Source organism: Sapajus apella, unplaced genomic scaffold (genome assembly GCF_009761245.1).
Source record: "Sapajus apella isolate SASKATOON/1434 unplaced genomic scaffold, GSC_monkey_1.0 scaffold69, whole genome shotgun sequence".
Classification (NCBI taxonomy): Eukaryota; Metazoa; Chordata; class Mammalia; order Primates; family Cebidae; genus Sapajus; species Sapajus apella.
Genome location: NW_022437009.1, coordinates 5,605,728 through 5,625,539, shown reverse-complemented (window position 1 = coordinate 5,625,539; position 19,812 = coordinate 5,605,728). Strand labels below are relative to the sequence as shown.

Here is a 19,812-nt window from a genome sequence, read left to right as displayed (position 1 = left end):
AAAAATAGCATTCAATATAAAATGGGCAAAGAGTATGACTAACCAAATACAGAATAATAAAAATAAATGACCATTAAATATATTTAGAATGTTTAAAATGCACTAGTAATCAAAAAAACTATACAAATAAAATGAGTTATCATTTGTCATAGATCAGATGATCAAAGATAACATTATTGATTGTTGTAGATGTGAGAAAACGTGTAGTTCCATATTCTATAAGAGATACAACAAATTGGCATTATGTATACAAAATTAATATGTGTATTTGTTTAATTTAAGAAAATAGACAGGCTGGGTGTGGTGGCTCATACCTGTAATCCCAGCACTTTGGGAGGCCGAGGTGGGCAGATCACTTGAGGTCAAATATTTGAGACCAGCCTGGCCAACATGGTGAAACCCTGTCTCTATCAAAAAATACAAAAATAAGGAAATAATTGGGCAAATTCCCAATGATGAAAACATTTGTTATAGTATTGTTAAACAATGTATATGATTCACGTATACAGTGGATTAACTATGCCTTCCACATTTATGGGAGTTCTAAGACTGCCTCTCTGTTTAATGCCTATATTGTTAGAAGGTCATTCACTGCCCTCTAACACCCCCTTCCACCCCTAACTATGCCTCAGTTGCAGGAAATTTGGTTAGCTATTCTTTCTTTCTTTCTTTTTTTGAGACACAGTCTCACTCTGTTGCCCAGGCTGGAAAGCAGAGGTGCAATCTTGGCTGTTGTATCAGTGGCTACAACCTCCGTCCCCGGATTCAAGCAATTCCCCTGCCTCAGCCTCGCTAGTGGCTGGGATTACAGGCATGTGCTACCATGCCCGGCTAATTTTTGTATTTTTAGTAGAGCCTGGTTTTGCTATGTTGGTCAGGCTGATGACTTCAAGTGATCCTTCTGCCTTGACCTCCCAAAGTGCTGGGATTACAGGCGTGAGTCACTGTGCCCGGCCTTGGTTAGCTATTCTTAACAAGTACAAAAGAAAGTAGTATCAAAGTTGAACGAGAAGAAAGAAAGCAAAGAGAGGAAGTGGGATTTCTCAGTCTACAGAAATTTTGACTCTTTTTTATGGCTCTAAGGAGTGCCCACACAAAAGAATTCCTCCTGATCTTCTGTAACGTACAAGGGGCATCCCTGTGGGCTCCAGATGAAATGCAAATAGATGATTTACACATTTTGGGAGAACAGACTATTGAACCATTTCAAATCATAATTAAATTTTTTTTTAAGAGATAGGGGTGTCATTATGTTGGCCAGGCTGTTCTTGAACTCCTGGCCTCAAGTGATTCTCTCACCTTGGCTTCCCAAAGTTTTGGGATTATAGGTGTGAGCCACTACACCCAGCCTTTCACGTCATAAGTAACAGCTCTACCTGGACCAGTTTATTTGCCCTTGTTCTTTATATGGAGGAAAACCATGTAATGTATTACCTAAATAAAAACACTTGAGAATGAAAGGGGATGCTATTAATAATTACACTGGAATTGTCCTAGGAAAATCAGGACATGCAGTCATCTATGCCTACCATATGTTTTTAACATGCTCGAGGGAGAAAAACAGGTCTAACTGATAGCAATAGTAGTTATAAATTGAAGCATGAATCAGATAGATAGCTACATAGCTAGAAAGATAGATGTTCATCGATTTGTGTAAGATTCGAGACACGTCACACAATAATTTTAATAGATATCCATTGTATAGTAAATATAGTATATCAAATTTTCTTCTTATCTGGCTTCTGCTTCTTAAATAGGCTGATTTTATTCCAACACTTTAACAACTTGGAAAAATGTTGTTGCTAGCTCTTTAAATTCTTGCCTGTTTGCATAAGTAACGTCAGATACAGTAGACTGGCTCAGTTAGCCTTCATTCCAACCCCTTTTTTGCTTGTTTTACTCTAATATGGAGAAGCACGTTCCCAGACTCTCCTGTAGCTAAGTGTGACCGTGTGACTCAGTTCTGTCTTAATGAGTCTTAATTAGAAGTCAGCTGCTGTTGCCTCTTCCTTTTCCTCCTGATGGCTTGGAATGTATAAAATATTTGATGTGTGGCATCCATTAGCAAGAAAGCAAAGCAGGAAGGTAGAAGGAACCTGGTTCTTGGAGGACAAAATTTAAACTCCCCATACCAGCTCTGAACTTTTTACAGATGGACATACAAAACAAATCAACCTCTTTCTCATTAAAAAAATTTTCTGGTAACTTGCAGTTAAATGAGGTTTTAAAACAACCAACTGTTTTGACAAACAATCTTAAAATCTCAATAACCCAGCTCAAAAAATATGCCTCTCTGCTCTTTCAAATCTCAGTACAGTGCAGGGCAGGAAGGCAGGAAGTGGGAGTACATTCACCTGGTTTCATACTGCAGCCATCAATATTTATCCTCTCAGACCCCTGAGAAGGGAAAGACAGATTAATAGGTTGTGTGTGAATAATTATTTAGCACTTCTACCTGAATTCCATAGGGCAAAATTAGTCACAGGGCCCCACCTAGCTGAAAGAGTCACTGGGAAATGTAGTCTTTCTATCTGTGCAGGAGGAAAATGAACTGGTTTAGTAAATAGGTTGAATTGTCTTTGCTATGGGAAATTTCGTGGCGAAGGATAGAAAATCAAGAACATCAAAACCTGGGATCCAAAAATCACAACATAATTAAATAATAATCAAGGAAGTAATTAAAAAATTACTATGCTTAAAAGAATTAAAAAGATTACTATACTCACTGTTGAAAAATACAGTTAAGCAGAAACAGTTCATCAGAGGGCTTGTGAAGTATATTTTGGTAACTAAGTTTTCGTAGTAACATAGAAATAACCCCCAAATTTTTGTTGTTTTAATTTTTTTTTTTTTTTTTTGAGACAGGGTTTTGCTCTCTTGCCCAGGCTGGAGTGCAGTGGCATGATCATGATTCATTGCAAACTCAGCCTCCTGGGCTCAAGTGATTTTCCCACCTCAGCCTCCTGAGGAGCTGGAACTACAGGCACACAGCATCACACCTGGCTGATTTTTGTATTTTTAGTAGGGACAGGGTTTTGCCATGTTGCCCAGACTGGTCTCAAACTCCTGAGCTCAAGCCATCAGCCTGCCTTGGCCTCACAAAGCGCTGGAATTACAGGCGTGAGCCACCGCACCTGGCTTAATTTTTCTTAAAAATCTTCTAAAACTCTTAGTGTGTGTGGGAAGTAGAAAAGTTTCTTTTTAAAGTTTCCTTTCTTGTTAAAGAATAAGTGTGCTAATTATTCTTTGTTAAGCCCTATCCCATGTAGCCGTTAGACATGCCATGCTTACAGGCACGTAGTATATGTCCTTGTATTTTAACCAGGGTATCTGTGCTAGACGTGCTCACTTCTGTTTAGAGAAGTTTTACGTTGTTAGCCAATTGGGTTTTAGTTTAGATTGTGAGGTCTGGCTCTAGTCGATGGAGATCAGACACAGCAGTAAGGACAAGCCCAAATGCATAAGGGATAAATTTGTGTGTTTTCCTTTGTTCACTGTACTTCGTGGCAAGATGACCAGTGAGCGTACGCTTCCTGCAGTCCAGGAAGTAAAAATTGCATTGCTGAAAAATCCTTTGTCTCAGTGCTCATTTTTCTTTATGGCACCAAGCATCTATTTCCAACAGTGCGTATCTCAAATAACACGGTATTATACATCTATTTACTGCTTCCAGTATATATCAGTTTCCTATTACTGTTGTAACAAATGACCACAAACAGTGTCTCAAAACAATAGAAATGTGTCATCTTATAGTTCTGGAGGTCAGAAGTCTGAAATGGGTCTCACTTGGCTAAAATCAAGATGTCAAGCAGGGCTGTATTCTTTTTGGAGGCTCTAGGGAAGAATCCATTTTCTTACGTTTTCCTGCTTCTAGAAGTCACCTACATTCCTTGGATGCTAGCCCCTTCCACCATTTTCAAAGCCAGCAATAGAGCATCTTTGAATCTCTCTCTGACTCTTTATCTTTTACCTCCTTCTTCCATATTTAACGGATTATTGTGAATACATTGAGTCCATCAGATAATCCAAAAGAATCTCCCTATTTTAAGTTCAGCTGATCAGTTCCTTAATTCTATCTGCAACCTTAATTTCCCATTGCCAATAGAATGGGTTTCAGGGATTTTTCCATGAACATTTTTTGAGAGAACCACTATTCTGCCTCACACAATGCCATAAAAAATTGTGATTATAAGTGGAATATGTAGGCCGGACATAGTGGATCACACCTGTAATCCCAGAACTTTGGGAGGCCAAGCCAGGTAGATCACCTGAGGTCCAGAGTTCAAGAATGGCCTGGCTAACATGGTGAAACCTCGTCCCTATTAAAAATACAAAATTAACCAGGTGTGGTGGTGCATGCCTATAATCCCAGCTACTCAGGAGGCTGAGGCAGGAAGAGTTGCTTGAACCTGGGAGGCAGAGGTTAAAGTGAGCCAAGATTATGCCACTGGACTCCAGCTTGGGTGACAGGGCAAGACTCTGTCTTGAAAATAAATAAATAAATGTAATATGTTTGTTACAGAAACTGGTTGCTGGACATGGTGGCTCACGCCTGTAATCCCAGCAGTTTGGGAGGCAGAGGCAGGTGGATCGCCTGAGGTCAGGAGTTCAAGACTAGCTTGGCCAACATAATGAAACCCCGTCTCCACTAAAAATACAAAAAATTAGCTGGGAGTGGTGTTGGGCACCTGTAATCTCAGCTATTAGGGAGACTGAGGCAGGAGAATCGCTTGAACCCCAGAGGTGGAGGTTGCAGTGAGCCAAGATCATGCCACTGCACTCCAGCCTGGGCAACAAGAGTGAAACTCCGTCTCAGAAAAAAGAAGACAAAGAAGAAGAAGAAGGAAGAAGAACAAGAAGAGGAAGAAGAAGAAGAGGAAGAAGAAACTGGTTACATATAAAATATGCTTTTCATAGAACTGATTACATACAGAAAACTAAAAATAATAAAAATTAAAATAAGGTGATTCTGTCAGCCAAAGATTATCACTATTAACATTTTGGTATGTACTTTTCAAATATATATATATATATATATATATATATATAATTACTTTAAATACATATATTTTAAATTGGATCATAATGTTTATCCTGTTTTCATTTAATAGAAATATCTTCCCAAGTCAGTAGATATGACTCAATATCATTTTTATTATTTGTAATTTTTTTTTAAGACAGGGTCTCACTGTCAACCAGGCTGGAGCACAGTGGTGCAATCATGGCTTACTGCAGCCTCGACGTCTTAGGCTCAAGCAATCCTCCCATCTCAGCTTCTCAAGTAGATAGAACTACAGGCATGAGCCACCAAGCCTGGCTAATTTTAAATATTTTGTAGAGATAGGGTCTTGCTGCATTGCCCAGTCTGGTCTCAAACTCCTGGGCTCAAGCAATCCCCCTGCCTGGGCCTCCCAAAGTGCTGAGATTACTTGGATGAGCCACAATGCCCAGCCTATAATTTTTTTTTTTTTTTAATATATAAAACATTTACGGCGAGCTGCTGTGGCTCGTGCCTGTAATTCCAGCACTTTGGGAAGCCAAAGCTGGTGGATCACCTGAAGCCAGCAGTTCAAGCCCAGCCTGGCCAACATGGAGAAACCCCGTCTCTACTAAAAATACAAAAATTAGCCAGGCATGGTGGCATGTGCCTGTAATCCCAGCTACTCGGGAGGCTGAGGCAGGAGAATCGCTTGAGCCTCTGAGGTGGAGGTTGCAGTGAACCAAGATTGTGCCACTGCACTCCAGCCTGGGCAACAGAGCAAGACTCCATCTCAAAAATATAAAATAAAATTTACATGATTCAGAAATCAAAACAATATACAAGGGTATATTTAGAGATATTTTGTTCCTCTCTCTATCTCCTAAACTTTATTCCCACCAATCCCTGTAATAACCTTTTTCATTATTTTCTGGTTTATCTTTCCTGTGTGCATGTGTTGAGGATTTTTAGGGGGAATAAAAAAGTGTGCATATTTATATTTCCCCTTTCTTATAAAAAAGGAAGCATACCACGTGTACCATTTTGCAACTTAGATTTTTCACTCCTCATCAGTACTTAGAAATATTCCTTGTTGTTTTTTATGGGCACATAATACTTCATTGTGTGAATTTTAAAAAAGCATACCCCAAATTTGAATTTAAAAAAACAAGCTGAGTGTAGTGGTTCACGCCTGTAATCCCAGCACTTTGGGAGGCCAAGGGGGGTGGATCACCTGAAGTTAGGAGTCCAAGACCAGCCCAGCCTGGCCAACATGGTGAAACTCCATCTCTACAAAAATACAAAAATTAGCCAGGCATGATGGCATGCACCTGTAATCCCAGCTACTTGGGAGGCTGAGGCAGGAGAATCGCTTGAACCTGGGAGGTAGAGGTTGCAGTGAGCCAAGATTGCGCCATTGCACTCAATCCTGGGCAACAGAGCAAGATTATGTCTCAAAAAATAAATAAACTTAGCTGTATATTAGATAATATAACCTCAGAGAGAAAAATAATTAATTCAATAACTTTGAGCACAGGTTTTTACTGTACACATTTAGGGAAATATGATTTGAAGACAAAAAGAGCTATGATGAAATATTAAAATGTTACTTAGATTTGTTGCTGGTAATGATTTTGGTGTTGTAACTGAAATTCTTTTGTATGTGATACATTGAAGAACAAATGATTGACAGTGAGAGCCAGGGTTTTGTGGGAGAAGGAAAATACAAATACCGAATGGGGGAAGTTAGGAAAGGCCTTGTGATGTTGGATTGAATTGGAGGCGTCAGTGTTAATTCATACTTTTTGTTTCATTTTGGTTTTTGAGTGCATTCACCAGTTTTGTCCACTAAAAGGGCCTATAAGCAAAGACAATCCAGAATAATTTCTATAGTAAATACCATTCTTCATTCTAAAGAACCAGAACTATCTTTTAAAAATAGTACATCCTGCATTTTAATTAATTCCATATAACAAAAGTAACAGCCTAGACTAGCTACTCAGGAGGCTGAGGCAGAAGAATCGCTTAAACCCGGGAGGCGGAGGTTGCAGCGAGCTGAGATCGCACCACTGCACTCCAGCCTGAGCAAAAGAGTAAGACCCCATCTAAAAAAAAAAAAAAAAAAGTTATATACACATTCTTTTGGGAGAAGACAGTACCGAATCTCTACATGGTACCAAATATGCACCAAAAAAAAAAAAAACATTACACCAAAAAGGACACAGATAAATAATGAAAACATTCATTTGCTGAAACACAGCAACATTAAGCCACCTCAGTTTTCTTTGCCCAACGCTTGAAGCATAAACAAACCCTCATCTCATGAGAAGGGTTGGTATAATATGGGGAGGCGACATCTCATCACCGTGGAAAACAGAGCTGCAGAGCCAGAACTCTTTAAAGGAATGGGTGAGTCCAGGTCAGGGGTAGAAAAAGTACAAAGTGAGCCTGGAATGTGTGGTTGTGCCAGAAAACAAGGAAGTGTTAAAGAATCTTGGGAACATAGGGAAAGGACAAAGGAGCCAGGGTCAAAGGTCAATATGAGGATCAAAAAGCATAATGATGGTAAAGGAATATGACACACTGCTTTTTAAAACTTTTAATTCCGTGAATTAAAAGGAGAAAGAAGCAGATGTTATGAGGCCCCTCTCCACGTCCCCTCAGCCTTCTTGAATTCTCTTGCAGTTGTCAACAGTTCCCAGCACCCTGACCTCAAGTGCCTGTGTTTCTCTCCTTCTCTGTCTGGAGTCTTTCTAAAGAACCGTCTACAGCTCATGGCTGCTGAGCAACATAGTTTGAAAGCTGGTGGATAGGTATCCCTAGCAGTCAACCAAGGGGTGATGGAATCGGGATGATTTGGAAGCATTTCACATGGCTTCTCAGCGTGGCCTCATTGAGACTGAGACCCAGTTGCCCATAGCAAAAAATGTTTGTCAATATACACTTGATTGGCTTTTCTCCCTGCCCTGTGTCACTTGCCCTACTAACTCTGTGCTTTCTGGTATCATCTCCCATATGCCCTACTCACACCCAGGTTTCTTATGTCAGGGTTTGCTTTGGTGGGGGGACATCAAAACTGAAAAAGTTAAAGAACATCGGAAAAAGAAGAAAGGCTAAACTCCTCTTATAGAAAAATGCCAACTAATATGTACAAAGAAATGAGAGAATTAGGAACATGGCCATTTTACAACACCAGTGTAAAAACTGATTTTGGCAAGGGCCATTAACTTTATGCTAAAATCACTGAGTGGAAGGTTTATGAGGAACAAGATATTCACATGGTCTCAAAGTATTACCCTACAGATTACTTAATGATTACAAGGAGATATACCTGTTCAGTGGAGAGATCTACTTACCACCCTGTCAGGTCATGTTGGTCAGACTGGTCTCGAACTCCTGACCTCATGATCTGCCCACCTCGGCCTCCCACAGTGCTGGGATTACAGGCATGAGCCACCTGCCCGGCTGGTTGGTTCGTTTTTTAGTTTAGTTTTATTTTGTCAATTGTCTCTGTTTCTTTTAAGTTCCTTTTTCCTCATGGTTTGTTTTGGCCTCTCTCTTATATTGGAGACTTTCCTAAAATGGGTAATCATCCAACCGTATTTAAGAAGGGCGCATCAATACTCAGCCGGGCGCGGTGGCTCAAGCCTGTAATCCCAGCACTTTGGGAGGCCGAGGCGGGTGGATCACGAGGTCAAGAGATCGAGACCATCCTGGTCAACATGGTGAAGCCCCGTCTCTACTAAAAAAATACAAAAAATTAGCTGGGCATGGTGGCACGTGCCTGTAATCCCAGCTACTCAGGAGGCTGGGGCAGGAGAATTGCCTGAACCCAGGAGACGGAGGTTGCGGTGAGCCGAGATCGCGCCATTGCACTCCAGCCTGGGTAACAAGAGCAAAACTCCGTCTCAAAAAAAAAAAAAAAAAAAAAAAAAAAAGAAGGGCGCATCAAAGCTGGGCACGGTAGCACATGCCTGTAGTTCTAGCTACTTGGGAGACTAAAGTGGGAGGATGACTTGAGCCCAGGAGTTGGAGGCTGCAGCAAGCTATAATTACACCACTGCATTCTAGCGAGACCCTGTCTCTAAAAAAAAAAAAAAAAAAAAAAAAAAATAGTAAAATAAAATAATTTAAGAATAAGAATGAAGCACTTAAAAGCTCAGGTTGGGACGTTTACTAAATGGTGAGTGTGGTAGGAAACCTGAAAGATGGCACCCAGTGACCCTCACCTCCTGGTATTCATGCCTGTGCAATAAAGGGTTAACTTGCCTCGAGCAGTATCTGGCCTTTACCCTCACTTCCTGGGAGGTAATCTCTACATTCTTGGAATGTTCTTTGTTTACCTGGGGGCCTTGGACCATGCCACTTGGTCTATGCTAACAATGTGATATATGGTGGGGGCTTGAACCATGCAGTGTCAGCTCAACCTCAGGATGGGCCTGGACATGAAGGCCAGCTACACAGGCAGTCAGCCATGTCTACATGACCAATAAAAAGTCTGGACGCCAAGTCCTGGCAGGGCCTCCCTGGCTGGGAATATTGCATGTGTATTATCACACATTATTACTGTGAGAAGTAAGAATTGTCTGCATAACTCCACTGGGAGAGGACAACTAGATGCTCTGCATTTAAAACTCTCCTGGTCACTGTCCTATGTGCCTCTTCAGTGAGTTCTGTGAGTCCTAACAAATGGCCAAACATGACAGTGTCTCAGGGACCCCAGGTTTGCAGCTGGTGTCAGAAATGACGGTGGTCTCAGGGATTCTCAACATTTGCAATACCTTTATGTATTCATGTCTTCTTGAGTATGGCTGGACTTAGTGACCTACTTCTACCAAATAAAATATGACAGAAGTGACAGGATGTCCATTTTGAGATGAGTTTATAAGGAAGCCTAGTCTTCCACCATGGGTGCTCTCTTTTGTGTAGCTTGTCCTGGGAGATGACAGCATTCATGTCCTGAGGTGGCCCTGTGAAGATGCCCACTCGTCCTGGGACAAATAACCACATAATTGAGCTTGTAAGTGGATCCTTACCCCAGTTGAATCCTCACACAAGACTGCAGCCCTGGTGGATAGCTTGATTGTAATCTCGTGAGAGACTTTCAGCCAGAGGTGCCCAGCTAAGCCTTGCCCTGATTCTCAACCCAGAAAACTGTAAGATAATAAATGCTTGTTGTTTTACGCCTCTACATTTGGGATAATTTGTTACACACTGGGCTAGAATATAAGGTGATCTGGTAGAACTACATATTGGATATCCACAAATATTTTTATCTGGAGGTCTTTTTTCCAGAGTCATTCAATTTCTTCAGAAAAGAACTTTCCAATCTCCCAGGTAGCATATGCCTGGCTGAATGAGCTCAGGGTCCAGAGCTAGAGAAGACAGCCAAACTTTTACACATTCTTTTCTTTTTATCCCCTGTACAAATCCCTGTCATCTGGTGCACCTGATGTGCCTAAGTCTGGAGCCCTTCCCGGATCATATATCTGGAGAGGTTGTTGCCTGGTTACGCCCAGCTGGAAAAGGGACCTGATGAGTCTAACTGCTTTGTATATACCATTTTCAATAATTTTTCTTGTTTTAAGCCTAAATTCTTGTTCTCACCTTTTAAAGTAACCAGTGCTACTCACAAGAATAATTCCAAAAGATATGGATCTACCATGAAAGAGAAAGCTATAAAACTTTTAGGAGATAATAAAAACCAATACCTTTATGACCTCAGGATGGAGAAAGATTTCTTAATCTAGTTTCAAAACTCATTAGTTACAAAAAAAAGATAAATTAGTTTACATTAAATATAAGAACTTTTGTTTATCTGAAAACATTATTAAAAGAGTACAGGCCAGGCATTGTGGCTCATGCCTGTACAACTCTTTGGGAGGCCAAGGCAGGTGGATCACTTAAGGTCAGCAGTTTGAGACTAGCATGGCCAGCGTGGTGAAACCCTGTCTCTACTAAAACTACAAAAAATAGCCAGGTATGGTGGCATGTGCCTGTAGTCCTAGCTACTCAGGAGGCTGAGGCACGAGAATCACTTGAACCCAGGAGGCAGAGGCTGCAGAGAGCCGAGATTGTACTAGTACACTCCAGCCTGGGTGACGCAGCAAGATTCTGTCTCAAATAAAATAAAATAAAATAAGAAATGATCTCTGAAAGTATAGTCTTGGCTTTTTGATCCAAGATGGACAATTAGACACAACTACAGGGTACAACACCCAGCAAGAGAGATGCAGAAATCCAGAGATCTCCTAGCTCCAACCGAGGTACGAGGTGCATTTTAACGGGTCTGGTCCCATGGTGAGCAAAGCCTACTCAGAGCAGACCGAGGCAGGGAGGGGTGCTGCTTCACTCAGAAAGTGCATCTGACCGGTGAGTCGGAGGCTCCCCTCTGGTACTCCAGTCCAGATACAACACTTCCCCCAAAGCCTCAGCAATACACAGAACAGGGGATCTTTGCCAGTCAAGTGCTGGGAATTACAAGCGCAGAGTTGAATAAGAGCCTGCGGACTGAGCTATCGCCTCCTCCCACGCCTGGAGTGAGAGGGAGCTATAAGTGGAAGCAGCTGGGCGGGTACCTACCCCAAGACCAGAGAGAGAGGAAGCTGAAAGGGGGAGATGGCCGGGTGTGGCTGGGCGGGTCCCTACCCTCACAAACCCCAGAGGGCTGAAGCTCTGACTCTAGTGGGTTTCGCAGCCAGTGCCGCAGTCTGAGATGAACCCTGAATGATCCAGCCCAGTGGAGGAAGGGCACAACCCACCACTAGAGGGGTGGGACTGGGCTACATGTTTTAACAAAAAACACAGGAAGCCTACATAGCAACGGGGCAGTGTTCTTGACAACCCAGCAGTGCCTACAGGTCAATGGAAGAGGCGGGCCTAATCTCCCAGCATAGACAAAAAAGAGACAGGAAGCTTCCCTAGTAACTTGAAGGAGTCTCTAGAAACCCAGTAGCACCTCCACAGGCAGGCAAGTGACCTTATCAAGCAGCTCTGACACCACAGCCAGTTAAATCCACAAAGATGGGAAAAAAACAGCGCAAAAAAGATGAAACCATCAAAGACCAGAACACCTCTTCTTCAAGGGATCACAACTCCTCTACAACACAGGATCACCACTTGACTGAGGAGTGTGACGAACTGACAGGAACAGGCTTCAGAAGGTGGATAATAACAAACTTTTCTGAGCTAAAGGAACACATTCTAACTCAATGCAAAGAAACCAAAAACCTTGAAGAAGGTTAGATGAAATGCTAACTAGAATAACCAGCTTAGAGAAGAACATAAACAACTTGATGGAGTTGAAAAACACAGCACAAGAACTACATGAAGCAAACACAAGTTTTAATAGCCGAATCGATCAAGCAGAAGAAAGGATATCAGAGACGGAAGATCAACTCAATGAAATAAAAAGAGAAGGCAAACCGGGCGCGGTGGCTCACGCCTGTAATCCCAGCACTTTGGGAGGCCGAGGTGGGTGGATCACGAGGTCAAGAGATCGAGACCATCCTGGTCAACATGGTGAAACCCCGTCTCTACTAAAAATACAAAAAAAAAAAAAAATCAGCTGGGCATGGTGGCGCGTGCCTGTAATCCCAGCTACTCAGGAGGCTGAGGCAGGAGAATTGCCTGAACCCAGGAGGCGGAGGTTGCGGTGAGCCGAGATTGCGCCATTGCACTGCAGCCTGGGTAACAGGAGCGAAACTTCGTCTCAAAAAAAAAAAAAAAAAAAAAAAGAGAAGGCAAGATTAGAGAAAAAAGAGTGAAAAGAAATGAACAAAGCCTCTAAGGAATATGGGATTATGTGAAAAGACCTAATCTACGTTTGATCGGTGTACCTGAATATGATGGGGAGAACGAATCAAAGCTGGAAAACACGCTTCAGAATATTATCCAGGAGAACTTCCCAAGCCTAGCAAGGCAGTCCAAATTTCAAATCCAAGAAATACAGAGAACTCCACAAAGATATTCCTGAAGAAGAGCAACCCCAAGGCACATACTGTCAGATTCACCAGGGTTAAAATGAAGGAAAAAATGCTGAGGGCAGCAAGAGAGAAAGGTCAGGTCACCCACAGAGGGAAGCCAATCAGAATTATAGCAGATCTTTTGGTAGAAACCCTACAAGCCAGAAGAGAGTGGGGGCCAATATTCAACATCCTTAAAGAAAAGAACTTTCAACCCAGAATCTCATATCCAGCCAAACTAAGCTTTGTAAGTGAAGGAGAAATAACATCCTTTACAGACAAGCAATTATTGAGACATTTTGTCACCACCAGACCTGTCCTACAAGAGCTCCTGAAAAAAACACTAAGCACGGAAAGGAACAAGTACCAGTCACTGTAAAAGCAAAGCAGCTGGCAAAGACCAAAAATGCAATGAAGAAAATGAGTCAACTAATGGGAAAGAAAACCAGCCAGTAACAAAATGGCAGGATCAAATTCACACATAACAATATTAACATTGAATGTAAATGGTCTAAATGCCCCAATCAAAAGACACAGACTGGCAAACTGGATAAAAAGTCAGAACCCATTGGTGTGCTGTATTCAGGAAACCCATCTCACATACGAAGATACACATAGACTCAAAATAAAGGGATGGAAGAAGATTTACCAAGCAAATGAAGAACAAAAAAAAGCAGGAGTTGCAATCCTAGTCTGATAAAATGGACTTTAAACCAACAAAGATCAAAAGAGACAAAGAAGGACACTACATAATGGTAAAAGAATCAATCCAACAGGAAGAGCTAAATATCCTAAATATATACGCTCCCAACACAGGAGCACCCAGATACATAAAGCAAGTTCTTAACAACCTAAAACAAGATTTAGACTCCCACACAATAATAGTGGGAGACTTCAACACTCCACTGTCAATATTAGACAGATCAACGACACAGAAAATTAACAAGGATACAGAGGACTTGAATGCAGAGCTGGACCAAGTGGACCTAACAGACATATACAGAACGCTCTACCCCAAATCCACAGAATATACATTTTTCTCAGCACCACATTGCACTTACTCTAAAATTGACCACATCATTGGAAGCAAATCACTCCTCAGCAAATGCAAAAGAACAGAAATCATAACAAACAGTCTATCAGACCACAGCACAATCAAACTAGAACTCAGAATCAAGAAACACACTCAAACCCGCACAACCACTTGGAAACTGAACAACTTGCTTCTGAGTGGATAAACAATAAAATGAAGGCAGAAATAAAGATGTTCTTTGAAACCAACCAGAATGAAGACACAACTTACCAGAATCTCTGGGACATCTTTAAAGCAGTGTCGAGAGGGAAATTTATAGCAATAAACGCCCACCAGAGAAGAGAGAAAAGATCTAAAATTGACACCCTCTCATCAAAATTGAAAGAACTAGAGGAGCAAGATTAAAAAAACTCAAAAGCTAGCAGAAGACAAGAAATAACTAAGATCAGAGCAGAACTGAAGGAGATAGAGACACAAAAAACCCTTCAAAAAATCAATAAATCCAGGAGCTGGTTTTTTGAAAAGATCAACAAAATAGACCACTAGCCAGATTAATAAAAAAGAAAAGGGAGAAGAATCAAATAGATGCAATAAAAAACGATAAAGGGGATATCACCACTGATCCCACAGAAATACAAACTACCATCAGAGATTACTACGAACAGCTCTACTCACATAAACCTGTAAACCAGGAAGAAATGGATAAATTCCTAGATACTTGTACTCTGCCAAGACTAAACCAGGAGGAAGTTGAAACCCCTGAATAGACCAATAACAAGGGCTGAAGTAGAGGTAGCAATCAATAGCCTACCAACCAAAAAAAGTCCAGGTCCAGATGGGTTCACAGCCGAATTCTACCAGACATACAAAGAGGAGCTGGTTCCACTCCTTCTGAAACTGTATGAAACAATACAAAAAGAGGGAATCCCCTCTAACTCATTTCATGAGACCAACATCATCCTGATACCAATGTGACATGGTAAAAGCCCCATAAAACTGCATACCTCAACCATACCTCGGCTTTCTGTTGAAACTGCTCTCTATAACCCAAATGTAAATAAGTAATTAAGGACTAATTTCCACCCTACCCAGACAATGTGTAAACAAATGCTAATCTTGACTTTTGTGAACCACTTAAGTAACAATCAGAATGTCAAAAAGTCCCCTGGCCTTCGGAGAGTCCGGAGCCCCTCACCCTCATCTCCGCCCAGGAGGTGATTTACAGAATCCACTAGCCCTCAGAATGTCTGAAGCCCCTCACCCCCACCCCTGCCCCTCACCGTCACTCCCGAGGTGATTTTACGGGTATAAAAGATCTTGACACCATCCTTTTGGGGCCACGGGTTGGAGAGACGTGAGTCCTCCATGGCCGCTGGCAATAAAGACCCTGCAATTTGGCATACTTTTGTCTTGGTATTGACTTTCTATGCTTGGGCCAGTACAACACCAAAATCAGGCAGAGGCTCAACTAAAAAAGAAAACTTCAGGCCAATATCCATGAGGAGCATTGACACAAAAATCTTCAATAAAATACTGGCAAACCCATTGCAACAGCACATCAAGAAGCTTATCCATCACGACCAAGTAGGCTTCATCTCGGGGATGCAAGGCTGGTTCAACATATGCAAATCCATAAATATAATCCATCACATAAACGGAACCAAAGACAAAAACCACATTATTATCTTAATAGATGCAGAGAAGTCCTTTGATAAAATTCAACAGCACTTTATGCCAAAAACTCTCAATAAACTGGGTATTGACGGAACGTATCATAAAATGATAAATGCTATATATGACAAACCTACAGCCAATATCATACTGAATGGGCAAAAGCTGGAAGAATTCCCTTTGAAATCAGGCACTACACAAGGATGCCCTCTCTCACCACTCCTATTCAATATAGTACTGGAAGTTCTAGCCAGAGCAATCAGGCAAGAAAAAGAAATAAAGCATATTCAATTAGGAAAGGAGGAAGTGAAACTGTCTCTATTTGCAGATGACATGATTGTATAGAAGACCCCATCGTCTCAGCCCAAAATCTTCTCAAACTGATAAGCAACTTCAGCAAAGTCTCAGGATACAAAATCAATGTGCAGAAATCACAAGCATTCCTATATACTAGTAACAGACAAACAGAGAGCCAAATCAAGAGCGAACTCCCATTCACAATTGCTACAAAGAGAATCAAATACCTAGGAATACAACTAACAAAGGATGTAAAGGACCTCTTCAAGGAAAACTACAAACCACTGCTCAACGAAATAAGAGAGGACACAAACAAATGGAGAAACATTCCATGTTCATGGTTAGGAAGAATCAATATTGTGAAAATGGCCATACTGCCCAAAGTAATCTATAGATTCAATGTTATCCCCATCAAGCTACCAATGACCTTGTTTGCAGAACTGGAAAAAACCACTTTAAACTTCATATGGAATCACAAAAGACCCTGCATAGCCAAGACAATCCTAAGCAAAAAGAACAAAGCCAGAGGGATCACACTGTCAGACTTCAAACTATACTACACGGCTACAGTAATCAAAACAGCATGGTACTGGTGCCAAAACAGACACATAGACCAATGGAACAAAACAGAGGCCCCAGAAGAAACACTACATATCTACAACCATCTGATCTTTGACAAACCCAGCAAAAACAAGCAATGGGGAAAGGACTCCATGTTTAACAAATGGTGTTGGGAAAACTGGCTACCATATGCAGAAAGCAGAAAGTGGACCCATACCTATCACCTTACACTAAAATTAACTCCAGATGGATCAAAGATTTAAACATAAAACCCAACACTATAAAAACACTAGAAGAAAACATAGGCAAAACCATCCAGGACATAGGCATAGGCAAGGACTTCATAACTAAAACACCAAAAGCAACGGCAATAAAAGCCAAGATAGACAAATGGGATCTCATTAAACTCTAGAGCTTCTGTACAGAAAAAGGAACCATCATTAGAATGAATCAGCAACCAACAGAATGGGAAAAAATGTTTGCAATCTATCCATCTGACAAAGGGCTAATATCCAGAATCTGCAAAGAACTAAAACAGATATACACGAAAAAAACAAACAACCCCATTCAAAAGTGGAGAAAGGATATGAACAGACACTTTTCAAAAGAAGACATATATGAGGCCAACCAACGTGAAAAAATGCTCATCATCCCTGGTCATCAGAGAAATGCAAATCAAAACTACATTGAGATACCACCTCACGCCAGTTAGAATGGTGAGCATTAAAAAATCTGGAGACAAAAGATGCTGGAGAGGATGTGGAGAAATAGAAACACTCTTACACAGTTGGTGGGAGTGTAAATTAGTTCAACCAATGTGGAAGACAGTGTGGCAATTTCTCAAGGATCTAGAAATAGAAATTCCATTTGACCCAGCAATCCCATTACTGGGTATATACCCAAAGAACTATAAATTGTTCTACCATAAAGACACATGCACACATATGTTCATTGCAGCCCTGTGTACAATAGCAAAGACCTGGAACCAACCCAAATGCCCATCAATGATAGACTGGACAAAGAAAATGTGGTACATATACACCATGGAATACTACCCAGCCATAAAAAATGATGAGTTTGTGTCCTTTGTAGGGACTTGGATGAATCTGAAAATCATCATTCTCAGCAAACTGACACAAGAACAGAAATCCAAACATTGTATGTTCTCACTCATAGGTGGGTGTTGAACAACTAGAACACATGGATTCAGGGGGAGGAGCATCACACACTGGGGGCATTTGGCGGGGGAGGGGAGAGACAGTGGGAGGTGGGGAGGGAAGGGAGGCTGGGGAAGGATAACTTGGGGAGAAATGCCAGATATAGTATGCACCTAAAGTAAAATAAATAAATTTTTTTAAAAAAGTATAGTCTTGTAAATTGTTGTTATATTCAAACGACAGAATACTATCCTTCCAAGAAAAGGAACTAAAGATACATGCAATATAGTGAATAAATCTTGAAACAAATTTTTAGATAAAACAAATAACATATAAAAGAATAAATACAGTATGATTTTATTATATAAGGTCCAAAAATAGGCAAAACTTGAAATGCATAAATAGATTATAAAACTATAAACAAATAAAAAGCACATAATACTATAAAAGTCAGGATAGTGGCTATCTGTATAGGGGAAGAGACTATGATCAGAAAGGAATGCTAGTAATGTATTTCCTGACATGAGTAGTGCTTAATACGTATGTGCTGTATAATTATTGATTATTCTGTAATTCACATTTTATGTTTTTGTCTGTCTGTTGTAGTTAATAATGAAGAAGTTTGATTTTGCTTTTTTTGCTGTTGTTTCTGTCATTCTTCTGCTATTTAAATGCTCTGTTTTATTTTTCTCATGGTTATTTTTATAATGACACCTTTACATATTATATTTCCTCTTAGGCAATATTTGTTGTTTTTTTTTAATTATTATTATTTTTAATTGCATTTTAGGTTTTGGGGTACATGTGAAGAACATGCAAGATTGTTGCATAGGTACACACATGGCAGTGTGATTTGCTGCCTTCCTCCCCATCACCTATATCTGGCATTTCTCCCCGTGCTATCTCTCCCCAACTCCCCACCCCCTACTGTCCCTCCCCTGTTTCCCCCGACAGACCCCAGTGTGTGATGCTCCCCTCCCTGTGTCCATGTGTTCTTATTGTTCAACACCTGCCTATGAGTGAGAACATGTGGTGTTTGATTTTCTGTTCTTGTGTCAGTTTCCAGGTTCATCCACGTCCCTACAAAGGACACGAACTCATTGTTTTTTATGGCTGCATAATATTCCATGGTGTATATGTGTCACATTTTCCCTGTCCAGTCTATCATCGATGGGCATTTGGGTTGGTTCCAGGTCTTTGCTATTGTACACAGTGCTGCAATGAACATTCATGTGCATGTGTCCTTATAGTAGAATGATTTATAATCCTTTGGATATATACCCAGTAATGGGATTGCTGGGTCAAATGGAATTTCTATGTCTAGGTCCTTGAGGAATCGCCACACTGTCTTCCACAATGATTGAACTAGTTTACACTCCCACCAACAGTGCAAAAGTGTTCCTATTTCTCCACATCCTCTCCAGCATCTGTTGTCTCCAGATTTTTTAATGATCGCCATTCTAACTGGCGTGAGGTGGTATCTCAGTGTAGTTTTAATTTGCATTTCTCTAATGACCAGTAATGATGAGCATTTTTTCATATATTTGTTGGCCTCATGTATGTCTTCTTTGGTAAAGTGTCTGTCTCTTAGGCAGTATTTGTTGCTTCCCTGCCATGTGCAACATGAATTTGTATCTCTTCTTCCTGTCTCACCTCCTTCTCTTTCTCCATTCAGTTTTAGTAAATAACACTATCTGACTCAGGGCTTACCTTTGTGCCATTAAATACATTTATCCTTCTACTGGACTTGTCACCCTTAAAGATACATTTAGATTCTGAGCAATTACAGATGAAGCTTTCAAAACTTATGCTACTTCCAAATTACCTCTCCTTTCTCCCATTTTTTTTGGCAGTTCAAATTTTCCTACATTGTCATAGTATGTAGCATTCTGCCATCCTCATTCTCACCTTTATTTTTTCTTAATTCTAACTTTATTTTTGTTTGTTTTAGGTCTGGGTTAAAAATATTCGATTCTTTAGTCTCAAACTTTAGTCCTGTGGCTAAAGTTTGCCCATTTTCTCTTGGCTGGCTGTAGCTTGCTGGTAGTTTCCTCAAAAGTATTGTTTATATAGTCAATACTCTGTGGGTTTTTGCTAGCTTAAAAGTGTTTGTCTGTAACCTTTATGTTAGAAGGGCCATTTGCATGAATA

At 40.7% G+C, this 19,812-nt stretch overlaps 1 long non-coding RNA gene across 1 annotated transcript; it reads right to left on the bottom strand.

Annotated features, from left to right (window-relative positions):
- Positions 1-407: 407 nt before the first annotated feature.
- LOC116531052 lies at positions 408-19,497 on the bottom strand. Its single transcript, XR_004260238.1, has 3 exons — positions 19,487-19,497; positions 2,176-2,181; positions 408-668 (listed from the first exon to the last, which is right to left on the bottom strand). It is a non-coding gene; the product is annotated as an uncharacterized LOC116531052 (long non-coding RNA).
- Positions 19,498-19,812: the final 315 nt, after the last annotated feature.